Source organism: Bos indicus x Bos taurus, chromosome 24 (assembly GCF_003369695.1).
Source record: "Bos indicus x Bos taurus breed Angus x Brahman F1 hybrid chromosome 24, Bos_hybrid_MaternalHap_v2.0, whole genome shotgun sequence".
NCBI classification, from domain to species: Eukaryota; Metazoa; Chordata; class Mammalia; order Artiodactyla; family Bovidae; genus Bos; species Bos indicus x Bos taurus.
Window position 1 is genome coordinate 38,515,610 of NC_040099.1, and position 17,408 is coordinate 38,533,017.

The 17,408-nt window shown below is 44.1% G+C and overlaps 1 protein-coding gene across 2 annotated transcripts in view; it reads right to left on the reverse strand.

Moving 5' to 3' along the window:
* The window catches only part of DLGAP1 (DLG associated protein 1), a 788,387-nt gene extending 775,122 nt beyond the window's left edge, over window positions 1-13,265 (reverse strand). The window contains exon 1 of one of the 2 annotated variants that reach the window (XM_027526317.1): window positions 12,946-13,265. The gene's annotated coding sequence lies outside the window, so the exon portion shown is untranslated. The remainder of the gene's footprint in view (window positions 1-12,945) is intronic. The other variant, XM_027526318.1, reaches the window with a different exon arrangement.
* Window positions 13,266-17,408: the final 4,143 nt, after the last annotated feature.

Genomic DNA, 17,408 nt, shown 5'->3' on the forward strand with positions numbered 1-17,408 from the left:
ACTTTGCCAACAAAGGTCCGTCTAGTCAAGGCTATGGTTTTTCCTGTGGTCATGTATGGATGTGAGAGTTGGACTGTGAAGAAGGCTGAGTGCCGAAGAACTGATGCTTTGGAACTGTGGTGTTGGAGAAGACTCTTGAGAGTCCCTTGGACTGCAAGGAGATCCAACCAGTCCATTCTGAAGGAGATCAGCCCTGGGATTTCTTTGGAAGGAATGATGCTAAAGCTGAAACTCCAGTACTTTGGCCACCTCATGCGAAGAGTTGACTCATTGGAAAAGACTCTGATGCTGGGAGGGATTGGGGGCAGGAGGAGAAGGGGACGACAGAAGATGAGATGGCTGGATGGCATGACTGACTCGATGGACGTGAGTCTGGGTGAACTCTGGGAGTTGGTGATGGACAGGGAGGCCTGGCGTGCTGCGATTCATGGGGTTGCAAAGAGTCGGACACGACTGAGCGACTGAACTGAACTGAACTGATAGATTATAACCTCTTGGTAATTTATAATAGTATTGACAATATTTTAATTGCATTTAATGTGAGTTTATCATCTCCCTTTGGAACATATCAAGCCAATTTATGTGTGTCAACATTTCTACTGAAGAGGAATCCGTGAAAGAATTAAGGACATGAGAAAAAGAATTTTGCATTTGGGTCTATGGGGCTTTGGGCTTCCCTAGTGGTTCAGTGGTAAAGAATCTGCCTACAATGCAGAGTGATCCCTGGGTCAGGAAGATCTCCTGGTGAAGGAAATGGCAATCCACTCCAGTATTCTTGCCTGGGAAGTCCCTTGGACAGAGAAGCCTGGCAATCCACGGAGTCACAAAGAGTCAGACATGACTTAGCATCTAAACAACAGCAACAACTATGGGGTTTTAAACCTACATCACAAAGATAAGAAATACCATACTGCTGTAACAGATAAAAATTCTGCAAAACTCAAATAATCTAGATGGAACTGCCAAGAAACACTTCCCTTAATGAGAAGAAAACAAAATTCCCCCATCTAATCAATCAGTAAACTTCCTTTCTATTTAGTATTGGTTTTCATCTGCTGAGTCCTTTCTCAGGGAGGAGCTGTGAGCTGAGAAGGAAGACACACGACTCAGAAGCAGAAGATAAGCCCCACACAGGAGAAGAAGGTGGATGTGATCAGAAGATGAGTACTCCACCTGCCAAACTACAATGAACCAGGGTTCACTGTGTCCATTAGGAGATGCTCCCCCATAAGAATCAAGCATAACTGCCTCTTAATTTCTTCCATATCCCATCTTGCCTGCACAAATATGCATTCTGACCAGAGTAAATTAAAATGTACACTTTAAATGTTGCTTTAGATACTTTTTCTAAGTCACTTCAGTCGTGTCCGACTCTGTGTGACCCCATAGACGGCAGCCCACCAGGCTCCCCCGTCCCTGGGATTCTCCAGGCAAGAACACTGGAGTGGGTTGCCATTTCCTTCTCCAATGCATGAAAGTGAAAAGTGAAAAGGAAGTCGCTCAGTCCTGTCCGACTCCTAGCGACCCCATGGACTGCAGCCCACCAGGCTCCTCCATCTGTGGGATTCTCCAGGCAAGAGTACTGGAGTTGGGTGCCATCGCCTTCTCCTTAAGACACTTAGTTTCACAATTAAATCTTTCTTGGGGAGAAAGACATGCCTTTGATTTCTGTTGTCATCTCTTCACATCCTATGGTACCATGTCAGACACGGCTGAGTTATAGGGGCTGTGGGCCTCTTTCTTTGTAAATCCAGCCTATGAGGCTACAGTCCATGGGGTAAAAGAAGAGTTGACCATGACTTAGTGACTAAACAACAACAATAACAGCATTTATTCATTGCCCACCACTGAACTAGATACTTTACAAAGGTTGGCTCACTGAATCCTTTCGAAAACTCTGATATGTAAGTTTAAGTATCCTCCTTATTCAGATGGGGAAGCTGAACTCCGAGAAATTAATTAACTTGCCCAAAGTCATCTACTTAGGTAAATATCAGAATAGTGGAATCAGGATTACGGGGATGAGGGTAAGATTCCCACCTGGAACACAGACACAGCTGTCCCTAACCTGAATCTAATGATCTCCTTCCAGCAGAGAACACCCTAATCGATACCTCAAATCTTTACATTTCATAAAACTCAGCTTTAATGTTCTCCAAGTTGCTGATGGGTCATGTCATCTGAAAAATCAACATAATCAAAACAGAGTTCAAATCTGTGTTACTATAATTTAGCCTCCTATCCCAAATCCTTACATATTCCAGTAACATCACTATTTTCAGTGTCTTTAAACTGCAAATCTCCACTCAGCCCAGGACATCTCCAATAACTAATCACAATCATCAAGAAAGCAGCTGCTACCCTAAAAAAAAAAAAAAAAAAAGAAATCAGCACCACCACTACTCTGCTGGCTCCTGGGTTTAGGCCCAAGAGAGAGACAAAAGCTCAGAAGCCAATTCACTACTTGAAAGAGCTTCAAATCTAGGCATATTCACATAAAATGTTTAAAATGTAAATCATAAAGTAAATGATCCAGAAAAATGCAACTGGAACTCAAAGGAGAGTTTACCCTGGGCTAGAGTAGTCATAAAAGACTTCATGAGAGGTAAGATTAGCCTGGGCCTTGAAGGATAGAGGAAACTTTGAAATCATGGTTTTACAAGACAGTCTTGCTCATGGTTGAACCCTCAAACTGTACAGAAGAACACGAAGCAAAGAGACGATCCCAGAGTCTTCTTGTCCCAGCTCTAGAGAACAGGCTGCTGCTGATTCTGTGAACTGAACAGAACTTAAATACAGGAAGGAAAGTGAAACAAAGGAAGAGGAGAGAGGGGCCGGAATAGCACAGTCCTGACAAGCAGGGGTGGTCGTGGTAGAGGAGAGGTTTGATGTAAGGGACTAATGTAGAAATGTTGGGGGGAGGGGGGAGGGTGTGTAAATTAGGAGTTTGGGATTAACATATACACACTACTGTATATAAAACATATAAACAAGGACAGGGAACTACACTCAGTATCTTATAATAACCTATAATAGAAAAGAATCTAAAAAATAATATATATACATACATATATAACTGAATCATTTTGGTGTACACCTGAAATTAACATACTATAAATCAATTTTGGGCTTCCCAGGTAGCACAGTGGTAAAGAACCCAACTACCAATGCAGGAGATGCAAGAGATGTGGGTTCGATCCTTGGGTCAGGAAGATCCCCTGGCATAAGAAATATCAACCTACTCCACTATTCTTGCCTGGAAAATTCCACGGACAGAAGAGCCCGGCAGGCTACAGTTCCTGGGGTGGCAAACAGTCGGACATGACTGAGCACACATATTGTAATTTTTAAAAAATCAACTACATTTAAATAAAAATACGAAGAAAAAGAAATGGAGCTGAGCCATGAAGGGAGCCAGATGTGCTTTCGTGGATTTGTCCCACTCACATATCTGAGGACCAACCACCCATGATCCAGGTCTGGGCTCTGATGGGAGATTCAGGTCATGATTGCTGCTCTCAAGTTCTCAAGGTCAGAATTGGAGAAGTCTCACAATGACTTCGATAGGTCTTTAGAAAAGTAAATCTATACACAAGCTGAATCAGAAGAAGGAGATCCTTTAAGCAAGAAGTTCCATTAGGAGACTTCTGAGCACTCCCAACAGAACATGAGGAAGTCTTGAAGCAGAGGACCAGGAGCAGAAGTCACACAGTACACCTGCCTCAAAGTCTAACTTCATGAGGGAGAAAGTCAGACCAAGAGATGTTACATGCTGTGCCCAAATTTGAAAAGTGATTAAGGCCCTTATACAATAATCTTTGATAAGAAAGTCCTGAAAATTAAATGTAAAAATAGTGCACTGGGACGACCCAGAAGGATGGTATGGGGAGGGAGGAGGAGGAGGGTTCAGGATGGGGAACATGTGTATACCTCTGGCAGATTCATTTTGATATATGGCAAAACCAATACAATATTGTAAAGTTAAATAAAATAAAATTTAAAAAAAAAAAGAAAATTAAATGTGAAAATAAAACTTTAATAGTCTATGAGATACAAAAGGGTGACACCTTTAGCACCTAGAATTGCCAAAAAGATTTCTTAAACAAGGTATCTACAAAATAAAGAGAAGAATCAATCTTCAATATCATTTAAATTTTTAAAAGAATCTTTTCTCCCAAACACATTCTAAAAATGAAAAGACAAGCCACTAGTTGGGAGAAGCCCATTGAAACGAGCTTCCTTTCATTTGTAGAATTAAATTACAGAAAATTTAAAAAAAAAACAAAACTCTGGTATCCAGAATACACGAATAACTCTTACAAGTCTATGAATTTTTTTTTAACAGTGGGAGAGTGAACAATAGGTATGCCTATGGATTGCAAAGAAATCTGAATGTTAAGACACGGAAAAAATGGTCAACATTATTAGCAGTCATTAAACCCAGTCATTAACTGCACATTAAAACTATAAGGAGGTACAATTTCATATCCTAAAGACTGGCAAAAATAACATATATTATCAAGTGTTGACGATGATATAGGAAAAAAAAAAGGAGCTCCTTATAGATGGCTGGGTGGGAGGATAAAACCCTTTTGATAGGGCTTTTCAACAGGCAAAACCCTGTTTGGTAATTCGGCATCGTCTTCTAAATGGGATGGTACAAATCCACTCTCTGGCAGTTCTCCTAAGAAGACACCCTAAGAAAAGTCTCCATTGTTAGTTAGCACAGGGAGATGTGTGTATGAACCTGCATAGCAGCCTTGGTAGAAGATATCCAAAATGTCCATCAACAGAAGACTGATGTTATTCACTATTTACTACACAATGGAATACCACAGGGTGGTAAAAAAAAAAAAAAAAAAGAATAAGTAATACCTACCCATATCAGTAGGCTTCTGAAGTGGCCCTAGTAGTAAAGAATCCATCTGCCCATGCAGGAGACACAAGAGACATGGGTTAGATCCCTGGGTGGAGAAGATCCCCTGGAGGAGGACATGGCAACCCACTCCAGTATTCTTGCCTGCGAAATCCCAGGGACAGAGGAGCCCAGTGGGCTACCACCCATAGGGTTGCAAAGAGTTGGCACTGACTGAAGTGACTTAGCATGCAGATATGCACACATATCTACAAAATACCAATCAATTAAAGTTGAGTAAAGACCACAAAGCCACAAAGAGCATGGTGTTTCTATGCAGAGTTTTACAACAGCAAAACAAGACTGTCCTTGTAGGTACACACATACCTAGGAAAGCATGAGGAAACGCGTGGCAACGATAAACACAGAATTCAGTGTACAGGGTACCATTGAGGGGAGACAGGCTTGGAGAGACTCTGAGAGTATCAGCAGTGTCTGCAGTGATTGGGTATATCAGTGTTTATTGTAATACTTAATTTTTTGTTGTTGCTGAAACATTTCACAATAATTCTCAATTAATAACAAAGAACTGAACAGTAGTTTGAGGCACAGATATATAGCAACAGAGAAAGAAGAGAGTCAAATATCACTTGAAAACTTTCAAATTTTTCACGCCTTCTTTTCTTCCTTTCTGACTTCCCTAGACCTGCGGCTCATCATTTATCCTGAATTAGCACAACAGCCCCCTAACACATCCCTCTGTCCCAATCTGGTGGCAAACTGGTCTATTTCCATCCATCCCAGAGGCCACTTCTTCATGTCACTGCCTATACAGAGTCCTTCAGTGCTCCTATTAACTCTAAACATTCCTGTATAGTCAGTAACACCCTACAGAGTGCATCTCTATTCTTTTCAATCAAATTCACCTCCAGGTCTCAGAAAAAGACACTAGAGAAGCTGGCGTAGCAGACCATCTCCCTGAGCCAGCGATCTGCCAAGTTGGCTTGCATCTCCAAGTCTTTGTCACAGTTTTGCCTCATCCCTTCCTCCTACTTAACTCCTACCATCTAGGAATGTCCAGCTTAAGACCTTCCTCTTTAGGAAGCATGCTAAAACAATCCCACTCCTTTGGGTTCAATTTTCAGCTGCCCAAGGATTTGAACTATATTTTGCACTTCGACAGTCTCCACCCTCATGAATACAAGGAAGATCTTAGAATTTCATTTGCTTGTTTGCCTGTCCTTAGAAAGGCCACATCCTACATCTGCCATCGATCATCTAAATCTCTTGGGATCCTTAGCATCAAAGCAGAAATATTTTAAATTATCGATCAAGTAAATGCAAATCTAGGAAAATGATGATGCATATTATAAAACCATGGGTCATGTCCCTGCTGAGTCTTACATGTCTTCACAGATCTTTAAGGCTAAACAGTGGTGTAACATCTAAAGCAGGTTACCAAGAGCCGATTAGCATATCTGTGCTGTGGGTCCACACCCTCCATCATTCCAATACCTTTAGGTGTAGATCAAATATACTACATACCTGGCCAGAAACTACTATAAATCATGAAAATACCGAGAAGGCTGTGAACACATACAATTTAAAAGGGTAGATTTCAACCTCCCCTGTGATCAAGAACCCTCCTCCCATAGGTACTAAGTAACTCCCTCTACAGATATCAGCAAGAAAGTCAGTTGTAACCATTTCTCCCCCTTCCCACTTCCTACCTCTCATCCCTGTGATCTGATTCAACTTTTCAATCCTCAATGAACATTTGCATCCCTTCCACTGGCAAGCCCTCTGCTAGCCCTGTTATCCCTTGATCTTAAGGTCTCACAGAGATTGACAAGCACATCAATTGAAAAATGGAATATATATATGCATCTGACTTAGTGGAGATATAAGAAGGAATGTTCGATCCTGTGGGGTAAGGAGGGGGAAAGAGCTTGTGCTTAGGATCAAAGGGCAGGGGTGGAATTCAATACAGGCACTGGGGTGCTTAAGCTATTCAAATGTTTTGTTTCAAGTAAGAAGGAGGATAAAGGAGGAGGAGAGGAGGGTTTTTTTTTTTTTTTTTTGCGGGTAGGGTGGGGAGCAGGAGTTGTTTTGTATTGCTTTGTCTTTCTAACCTTTATCTTATTTCAGAAACTCCCTTTGGTGACCAGAACACATAATCATAGTAAACTTAGGACCAAAGAATGCAGAGTTTGAGATTGCAAGGAGGGCCATACAAAAGTCATGTAATACTATCCTTGGAGCTACGGTCCTTATACCATTGGAATACAGACTTACATGCACTCTTTATTCATTCATTTATTCACTCAACCAATGTCTACGGACCACTTACTAAGTTCCAAGGTGCTGTGCTAGGCATCGGTGATATTTCATGAATGGGCAATTCTTGTCTTGGATCTCATAAAATGCACAGCTCAGTGAGGAAGATAGTCGATCAGATAATCACAAAAGACAAGGCATCATTATTTACTATAAAAGGACCATGATAAAAAGTATCAAGCACTGAAATTGCCTGCAACTGGAGGGCTTCACTGATTCAATGACTTCTCAGCTGAAGTCTAGGGAAAGGAAATAATGGTAAGAAACACGTTCCAGGGAGTTCACACAGAAAACTTCTAAATGCATCAGTGCTTCAGGGTTGCCCTACTGTCGCTTCCCAGCTCCAAATGGGAAAGCTCATCCCAGTTTGAAACACTGAAAAGGTGACTTGGCTTCTGCCTCAATGTCTGTGAAAAGAGCTTTGAGCAGAGTGACTGTGCCCTGCCTTCTTGCTAGAGTAGTCTGATGAATCATATCAAAGAGCTGTTTGCAAAGTCTGAGACAAGATCAAATGCCATCTTCCCCTCCAATGGCAGCATATGTTTTGCAAGGAAATCTCTGCAATATCTACCAGGGAAATTTCTAGTCCAGAAATAGACATCACACTGAGTTTCCACTGAAATTAAAACCCAAAAAGCAAGGATGCCCAAGGCAGGGGTTGTAATCTGCAGGTTAGAGTGAGGGTTAATGCCAGTCCTCCTATCAGATATGCATAAACATTCTCCAGTAGTAGAATTAAAAGGGAAGTTACTCTAGCAGATGTTTTCAAATTAGCCAAAACCGTGTCAGGGAGTAAAATGAAGCGGCAGAGCTGGAAATGTGCCCAGAGAGGGAGAGACCTTCCCACAAGCTGCCTGATGGAGCCACTGAAATGCCCCTGAGCCCTTCCGGTGCAGATGGGGGTGCAGGAGTGGAGAGACAGTCAGGTCTCAGCACGAATCCTTCTCTCCTAATTGCTCATCCATGACTCCAATGAGACCACGGCTCTGCTGAATGCAAGGATATCCACGTGGGATCGGGCAGCTCATACACTGCCAAACCACACTCTTCACACTTGCTTTTTAGGCTGCTGCTTACAAATTCGACAAGAAATGTTGGGAGAAGATATAGAAATTGTCCATGATGACAGAGGAGCAAACTATGATACATGAATGTGAAAATGAATAGTTCAGTGTCGGGCAAATCCCAGGAGAAGGGATGGTGTGCATCTTCACAGGAGATCCAGGGCAGCGACACCTAGTTCACAGCAACCCCAAACAGGACAATGATGACCCCACTACACACTGCTCAAGAGGAAAAAAGACCCAAGAATCTGAGCCAAAAATCTGTGGCTACATAATCCAGAGGGCTTCCTGCTTCCTGGGTGCAAGCTGGGCCCCCAAGTGGGCTGTCGCTCGTTACTCAGTACACTACTTCCCACAGGAAGGAGAAAATAATAAACACTGTCCAGGAAAAACCTTAGGTCAATAGAAGCAGAGAATATCTCCAGCTTTTCATTGGTACACCAGCAGTATTTCATATGCAACAGCAACCTCTGCACAATCTCAGAGGGGAAGAAAAGTCCTCAAAGAAAAGCCATTCACCATGTTTAACCACCTTATAACCAAAATCCATTTTTTTTCTGTCCTCCAACACATGTTTTCCTTTTCAGGGTTACCAAAAGAAAAAAAGAAGTAGCAAATTATATAGGGCAGGAGGAGAAAGGGGCAACAGAGGACGAGATGGTTGGGTAGCATCACCGACTCAATGTGACATGAGTTTGAGCAAACTCTGGGAGGTAGTAAAGGACAGGGAAGCCTGGTGTGCTGCAGTCCATGGGGTCGCAAAGAGTTGGACACATATATATATCTATCTATATATAGATATCAGGGCTTCCCAGGTGGTACAGTGGTAAAGAATCTGCCTGCCAATGCAGGAGACGAAAGAGACACGGGTTTGATCCCTGGATTGGGAAGATCTCCTGGAGAAGGGCGTGGCAACCCACTCCAGTATTCTTGCCTGGAGCATTCCATTAAGAGAAGAGCCTGGCAGGCTATGGTCCATAGGGTCACAAAGAGCTGGACATCACTGAAGCAACTGAGTGTATACACACACACACACACACACACACACACACACACACACATGCTGTATGCATCAATGGTATATTATATATAGAAAATATACATTTTGCATAAGCCAAAGAGGTATGTGTTAGAAGAAAAGGAATTGGTAGCTGGTATTTCAAACAATGAGTTATCAGTGGGTGTTTAATAAAGTGGAAGACTGACAGTTCTAAATCCTCCCCTGTGCTAGAAGAACAGTTTAGACCTTCCTAGAAACCCCATCTTTGACAATTCCTGAGAGACCACACAGTGAAAGTCACCTTCATTGGGCAGTAACAGGAAGCAGGCTACACATTCCCTGTGATTAAAAAAAAAAAAAAAAAAGGAAGAAGGTCAAAGAAGAAATTATTCCTTTCTTTGAAAATGAAGAATTACAAACCCGAAGAATCTTCTGGAAATAAGAGACAACACAAAACATGATGGGGTGCTTTTGAACCTCCAAGTGTATCAGCAACACAAAATTTTTAGAATTCTAGAAAATGGTCTTGTGATTGTGTTTCTATAAAATAAAAATGTACAAAGAAAACAGCATCTCATAGACGTAAGGCATAGACTGTAAGTGTGGGAGTCGAGGATTGGAGACAAGGGTTTTGATTTTTCCAAAGTCCTTTAAAGATGCTCCTTTAATTGGGTAAAGGAGAAAAAGAAACAAAAGAACTTACAACTACATTTCCTTAAATTAACCCAGGAAAGGCAAGCGTGGTTTCTATAGAGATGAAATCTTCATGACAGTCTTGCAATGGAATGCCTCCTAAAAAGAGACAGATTCTTCTGCATGGAGCAGAGTTGCTCTGATTAAAGGTAGAACAATGTGTGGGAATAATCCAGAAGACACCATCATGTGAATCTGACTCTGTCATAGAAAATTCACTATGAAAACACACATTTAGATGGCATTTTATTATTCTTTTGGAATCTGAAATAGTACATGAAATCAAAGTCAGAATGCTGAACCCTGTTTTCAGAAGTTGCTATTCAAAGAATCTGTTACTTGTCTCAATTGAGTTGTAGCAGGAACTATTACTAGGCTACAAAGCTCTAAAGGAGTACTTAGTAAAACTCCCATTTCCCTTCTTCACAATATTTAATTCATACTTAAAAATTAATCAATCTAGATGGCTATGTGGAACAAAGGCATACATACCTAACAGACTTTACATCAAAGAGCATGCAATTTGTATTTCCAAATCTGATTCAATAAAATACTTAAGCTTAGAGAAACTTAGAAAGTAGAACAACTGACAGTTTAGTCTATTCCTCTGTATGAGCCACATGATATTTTGAGAAGGTGGTCTTGATTTCAATAATCACTCATATCAAGGTTTTAGTCCTGGCGGAACAAAGTTTATACTGAAGGAAAAATTACAGATGCTAAACCAAGAAAATTCCCCACAAGGAATACTCAAGTATTATTCCCCTCAAAGCACAATTGCTAGTGTGTGATTTGAAGTTGTCAGAAAATGACTCCATAATTTTTTAAAGAATCTGTTTACCAGTTCATTTTGCCAGTATTTATATCATCTATAATTTCTGAGACCAAATATTTTATCTGGCAAACTAGCCTTAGATAGAAATATACAGGGAAACAGACAGATGTAATTTTCGAAATAGCTTGTATTTGAAGGCACTCAAGTCTCTTCTCATATAAAGTAGCTAATAGTTTCTCTTAAGTGAGTCATTTTTTTTTTTTTAACAGTCATGGAATTCTAGATCTAGAACTAGGAATATTTCAAGGCAGTGACTTTACTGCAGCAACTTTAAACTGAACTAATACATCCAAAGGAAATTATTAACAAGGCCATTGATACTAGACTTGTATGAACTTTCCTGGTACATGCAAGAATATGAATTTTCTGAACCAAGGGTAGCTTTTGTCAACTAATCGTTTAAACTTCCTATGTTTTGCAAGATATTCGATATTTCTTTACGACTTTGGATTTTCTTTTTTAAATTGTAAGCAAAACTTTATCCTTTGACATTAGATAAATCAGGATACTTGTAACATCTCTTGCCTTCCTGTCATTTCCGTTCAAGTTGGGATAAAGATTGCCGCTATACATGTAAAATTACATAGGCCAATAGAAAGTTGCTCCCTGAAGCCGAAATTCGACTATAAATAACAGACAAAAGGCAGTTAGCTCCTTCCTGGTTTGTCTGTTTGTTTTTTAAAGATAACAATTTGCAAAATGTTTGCATTTGATCCTAACATTGCTTTCCTGGCTCTGAACATTCCTCATTTCAGGGTCTGACTAAAAGCTAGACTGATCCATCATCACTTTACAAAGCCATCTGCGAAGACTATAAAAGCTAAAGCTCCATCTTCAATTGTTACTTTTATTATACACCTTTCATCACTGTAATTCCATAACTTCACGCGTTATGCTGGGGGGGGTGGGGGGTGGGGGAGACAGCAGTGATCTCTCAAGAACGGAACCAGCTCACCGTGTCAGGAGGGGACAGTCTCGCTAGAGTCCAGAGAGGAGATAACCTCTCACCCTCAGTGGCGAGGGGCAGGGGGTGTGTGGGGGGCTGTCCCGGCCTTCTCCCCGCCTCAACCCCCCTCCCCTATCCGACAGAAAATTCCGCAGCCTCCTGACCAGGAGGAGAGGAGAGCCGGGGAGCGCGGGGCGGGAACAGCGCCGGCACAGACACTGTCGCGGGCACCTGAGCCGCCCCTTCCCACCACCTCCCGTGGCCACCGCACCAGGCGAGGCGCGCAGCATCTCAGCCCTGCGGGCTGAATTTCCATCTTCGCGCCCCCCAGCCCCGAGGTCCAACCCCCGCAGCTGTGGCGGCCCCTCCAGGAAAGCGCAATTTTTATCCCTCCGGGCCCGGAGGAGGGGTCCCTGCCTGGTCTCGGCTCATCCAGGCTCGTTCAGTTCCCTGAACACTCGCCACGCCGCGACTGGCCAGGAATTGGCCTCGGCCTCGGCTGCGGACAGGGGGCGACTCTCCAGCGATCGCGCCCTAGGACCGCGCTTCTCCGAGTGTCTATCTGAATCTCTGTCTCTCCCTGTGTGCCTCTGTCTCTCTTTGTGTCTCTGCTTATCTGGCTTTCTCTTTCTTGCTTGAGCGCGCGCACACACACACACACACACACATTCACATAGGGGAGGGGGCTGTCTCCACTCCCAAAGCCAAAATGTCACCCAGAAAACAAGTGCAACAACTTGCTTCGCCTACGACTCGGGAGCCGGTGGAGAAATGCCCTGCAGCGAGCAGCCCCCTCCTCCCCGGCAAGGTGCAAGGGGTTGGGGGCGGGGGCGGGAAAGCGGCCGGTGGACGTGCCGGGGACTGCCGTTCAGCTCCCCTCCCCCTCTGGGACCCTGTCGCAATTAGAAATCCGTCCGCGCCCCGGCCCGGGGGCGGCGTGGGGGGGCGGTTAGCCGCGAGGACCGCACACCCGGAGAGGGGCGCGCCGGGCCCCGGGTCTCCGGGGGTCGCAGAAGTGCGCCCCAGGTGGCGGAAGGGGTAGGAAAAGCCGGCTAGCGGTCCGGGGAGCCCAGCCCGGAGTCCCTCCACTGGCAAGAGCAGCGGCGACCGCGCGACTGGGAAAAGCCACTGGGAACTCGGCAGTGGCGGCGGCCCGGGCTCCGGTGGCCCCGGCCGCGAGCGCACGCCCTAGCCCCCGGCGCAGCCCGGCGTTACCTTGCTGCTGCCCGCAGTCCGGCCCTCGGTCGCCGCGGCCGTCCGTCGGTTCCCGCGAGCTTCCGAGGCAGGACGAAAGAGGTGTCCCCGTGGTCGGGACAGGCTCTCAGCGACGCGAGGCGAAGGAGTCGAGAGAGAAACCGAGGCGGCTGCGACCGATCCCGCTGCGGATGCCGCCGATTCCCCGGGGCCGGAGGTGTCGGAGAGGCCGGGTCCTCGGGATTGCGGCGCCCGGAGCGCAGCGGTCGCCTCTGGCGCGGAGGCTCAGTGGCGGGACGCGGCGGGCTGGGGCGGCGAGGCTGGGCTGGTCACCCGCCCCTGGGTGCATGTTAATACGGTGGGGAGGAGGAGTCCCGCGCTTCCTCCGCCCAACCGCCGGAGCCGGCGGGCGAGTGACGGCCGAGGCCCCGAGCCCGCGCTCCCACCCGCCCCGGCTACTACGGTGCGGCCACCAGCCCTGGCGCCGGCCCGGCACGTGCGCCCGGGCCGCGGGGAGGCGCCCGGCGTCCTGCGGATGATGCCCGCTCCGCCTCCGGGCGGCAAGTGCGCTCACACGGGACGCGGAGGCCAGCCCCGCATCCCAGCGAAGGAACCGAGAGGCGGCCGCGCGTTGGTGGGCGTGCCCCGTGCGTTCCCCGGCGCTGCATCCGCGGAGAATGGAACCTGCCCCGCCTCACCTGCCACCTCTGGTCCCCTAATCTTATGAGGAGCGCTCCACACTTTCTATCACAGGATATCATGTAGGCGGGTAAAGGGTTTGCCCTTTTCTGTCCATCCTCGGGGTCCCTAGTAGAATTTTTGAAAACGCAATCGCCAGGGAGGAGCCCGGGTTGTGGACCTAGTCTAGACTCACCAGGACCGACTGCTCACACCCCATGCCCTTACTTCCAAACAGTTATTCCTCAGAGCCTCAGTTTCCCCATCTGTACAACGAAGGCTCTTGGGGGCGGCAGGGGGGTATTGTGGATTCCATTACACAATATATATTCCACCGGTTTCTCTAGGTATTTAGAGAAAACCAAGTATAATAGGGAAATGAATCCCTTTTCTTCCTGTCCTCTGACCTCAGTAAACGCTCAGCTCTCCATCTCAACTGCATTTGGGAGCCACGCCCATTCGCACAGGCTGAGGACCACAAGTCCACGAGCTCTGAAAGTAAAAAACATCCGTAAGGCTTCTAAGTAAGAATAGAAATAAATATTCTGTGAATAGGTGAAATTTGGGTCAAAGAGAGAATGGAGTCAATCAGTTGTTTATTGAGCTCAACCCACTTAAGTACTAGGTTCTGGATGATAAGAGTTAAAATAGCGGTTAATCACCGTCTTCCGGTTTCCTTCAATAAAGAATGGGCAACTTCACGGAGAAGGTCTGTCCTTTGTTCTACGGCTTCCAAAGAGAACATTATGCCAGAGAGTATATAATCTTCTTTATGTAATTGTACCCATAAACTTATAGCATAAGATTTAGCATCTGCTTTGTGTGATATTTAATTATAAATATTAATAGAATATCCTTTTTAAATGAAACACTTCTAAAAATGCAGAGAAGTGAAAAACAGTTTCCATAAAAATATGACTCAGATAAATAATCACTTTTCCGCAATTTCACTGAGTGATTTTCCATTAAAGAGGGGAAAAAAAATCTTTAAACCACTAAACACTCAAAGAAATGGAGGTAAATCCTCAGAATAGTAGTACCATGATAATAATGCTTTAATAAAGCTCCAAAGGATATTGCCAGCCAATTCCTACTATGTAGGAGCATTTATTTTTCAAAGAAGACTCCATTCAGTTCAGTTCAGTCACTCAGTCGTGTCTGACTCTCTGCAATCCCATGGATGCTGCACACCAGGCCTCCCTATCTATCACCAAGACGCCACGAAAAGGCCAAATACTGCCATAGGAAAAATAGCCTTCATAATCTAGAGAGAGCAAACTACGCATTCCCAGATTTGTAAGTATGTTTAATCCATAGAATTTTTAATGTGGTCACATAAGTAAGAAGACCATTATAACTGTCAGACCCTAAATCAAATTAGGTGACTTTAGTGAATAAATTTGCTTGAGCAGAAAATCAATTTTCCTACAAAATTCTTACGGTAGATTCAACCAGGCAACAACAATGTTTATATAACCCTGCTATTGTTAGGGCTTACTGATTGTAAGTGACAGAAACCTAACTTGGCAAACTGAAAAGTATTTATTGGAAAGATTGAAAACTTTGCAGTCTTGAAACAGGCAGCGTTTGAGGCAATACTGTAGCTCTAGGAAGTTAGAAAGAGTATTTTTGTTTAGTGTTGCAGTCAATGAAACTTACAGTTTACAGTCAGTAAATGCAACTACTATTTTGAACCTCACATTACTGGAGCAAGATTCAAGTCACAGAGCAGAGCATTTGACTAGTCAAACTTAGATCAGGCACCAACTCCTTGACTGGACCAAAAGAGAGGTAGGAAACATTTGGTTCTTTGATTTCCAGAATGAAAGGCAGGTACCTGGATTTTTTGGGTTTCCAAAAATACGTATAATTGGAGATAGTAATTCCTCAAAACAATTTACGGGACCTCTTTTAAGAAGAGAATTTGATGCTGAGGCTGAAAAAAGATCAATGTCTGTTACACTGTCTGGCTGTGAAATTTACCCTGTAATGCTTAGTTATTTGGATATAAGCAATGATGTTGTACAAGTAAAACTGAAAGTTTGTTTCAGTTAAAGAATGCTATTTAATATTTCATGTATGGCCAGTTACCTTATTAATATAAGCATTCATTGTTGTTGTTGTTTTAGTTGCCAGACAAGTCTGACTCTGCAACCTCATGGACTGTAGCCTGCCAGGCTCTGCATCTATGGGATTTCCCAGGCAAGAATACTGGAGTGGGTTGCCATTTCCTTCTCCAGGGGAGCTTTCCAACCCAGGGATTGAACCTGTGTCTCCTGCTTGACAGGCAGATTCTTTACCACTGAGCCACCTGGGAAGCCTAATAGAAGCATGAAAGTGTTAGTCATTCAGTGGCGTCTAACTCTTTGTGACCCCATAGACTGTAGCCCTCCAGGCTCCCCTGTCCATGGGATTTCCCAAGCAAGAATACTGGAGTGGGTTGCTATTTCCTCCTTCAGGAAATCTTCTCCACCCAAGGATCGAACCATTACAGGCAGAGTCCTTAATGTCTGAAGGACCTATTATAAGAACTACTACTGGAAGCCAGGGTGAGCAGCTGTGTTCGTTTCTTGTCGAGGATAGTATAGTAGCTGTATTATAGTGGCCCTGGAAAGATGTTCACGTCCTAATCCCTGGAGCCAATGAATGTTATCTCACATGGAAATTTGCAGATGTGATTAGGTAAAGGGTTTTGAGATGGGAAGTTTATCCCAGATTACCTCAGTGGGCACAATACAATCAAAAAAGCTCTTACAAGAGGAAAACAAGAAAGTCAAAGGCAGAAGAAACAGATGGGATGATGGAAGCAGAGGTTGGAGAAATGCATTTTGAAGACAGAGTAAGGAGGTCATGTGCAAAGGGATACAGAAGCAAGAAAAGTTAAAGATTCTCTCCTAGAAGCTCCAGAACTCATGCCAGACTGCTAACATGTTGGTTTTATCCTAAATCGATTTCCGATTTCCGATTTTTGTTTTCCAGGACTGAAAGATAATAAATTCATGTTGCTTTAAACCACCAAGTTTATATAACAGCAGCTGGAGGAAACAACTAATCCAACATCCTTCCTGGAGCACATGTTGTTAGCAGGTGGCATGAGAGCATTTACTGTAGAAGAAACACAGAAAGGTATAGCTACTTCTGGAGAAGATAGCTCAAAGAAGGCTAAGTCAGCAGTAAGCTGGCAAGAGCAGGAAATTAGAAACCCCAGACAGACAGGGTTCCTATTCAGGAGCTTCCATTTCTATGGTTAAATCAATATGCTGGCACTCCCTCTAGACCACCACATGGTCAAACAGGTAAAATCCCATTAAAAGGAAAGAAGAAAAACTCAAAGGACAACATGAACAGTAAGTGTGAAATACATATGAGTTTTCTTCTACATTAACAGAGCGTTCTCGCTGAGTCTCATGATTTTAAGTAATATTTAAATGGTGATTCCATATTTGTATCTTCGGCCTTGACCTCTCAGCTGAGTTTCATATTTGGCCATCCAAAGACCTGCTAGACACGGCCACTTGCAACTTTCACTGGCACCCAGGTCCAAATTAATCTCATTACTCTCTGCTCTTTCTATCCAGACTTTTATTCCTTTACCTGTTATACTCTATGGACTCGTGGCCTGTTATACCAAGTTATCAACACCAGAAATCTGTGAGTTATTCTAGACTTACACATGCTGCTAAGTCACTTCAGTCGTGTCTGATTCTGTGCGACCCCTTAGACGGCAGCCCACCAGGCTCCCCATCCCTGGGATTCTCCAGGCAAGAACACTGGAGTGGGTTGCCATTTCCTTCTCCAATACTTAC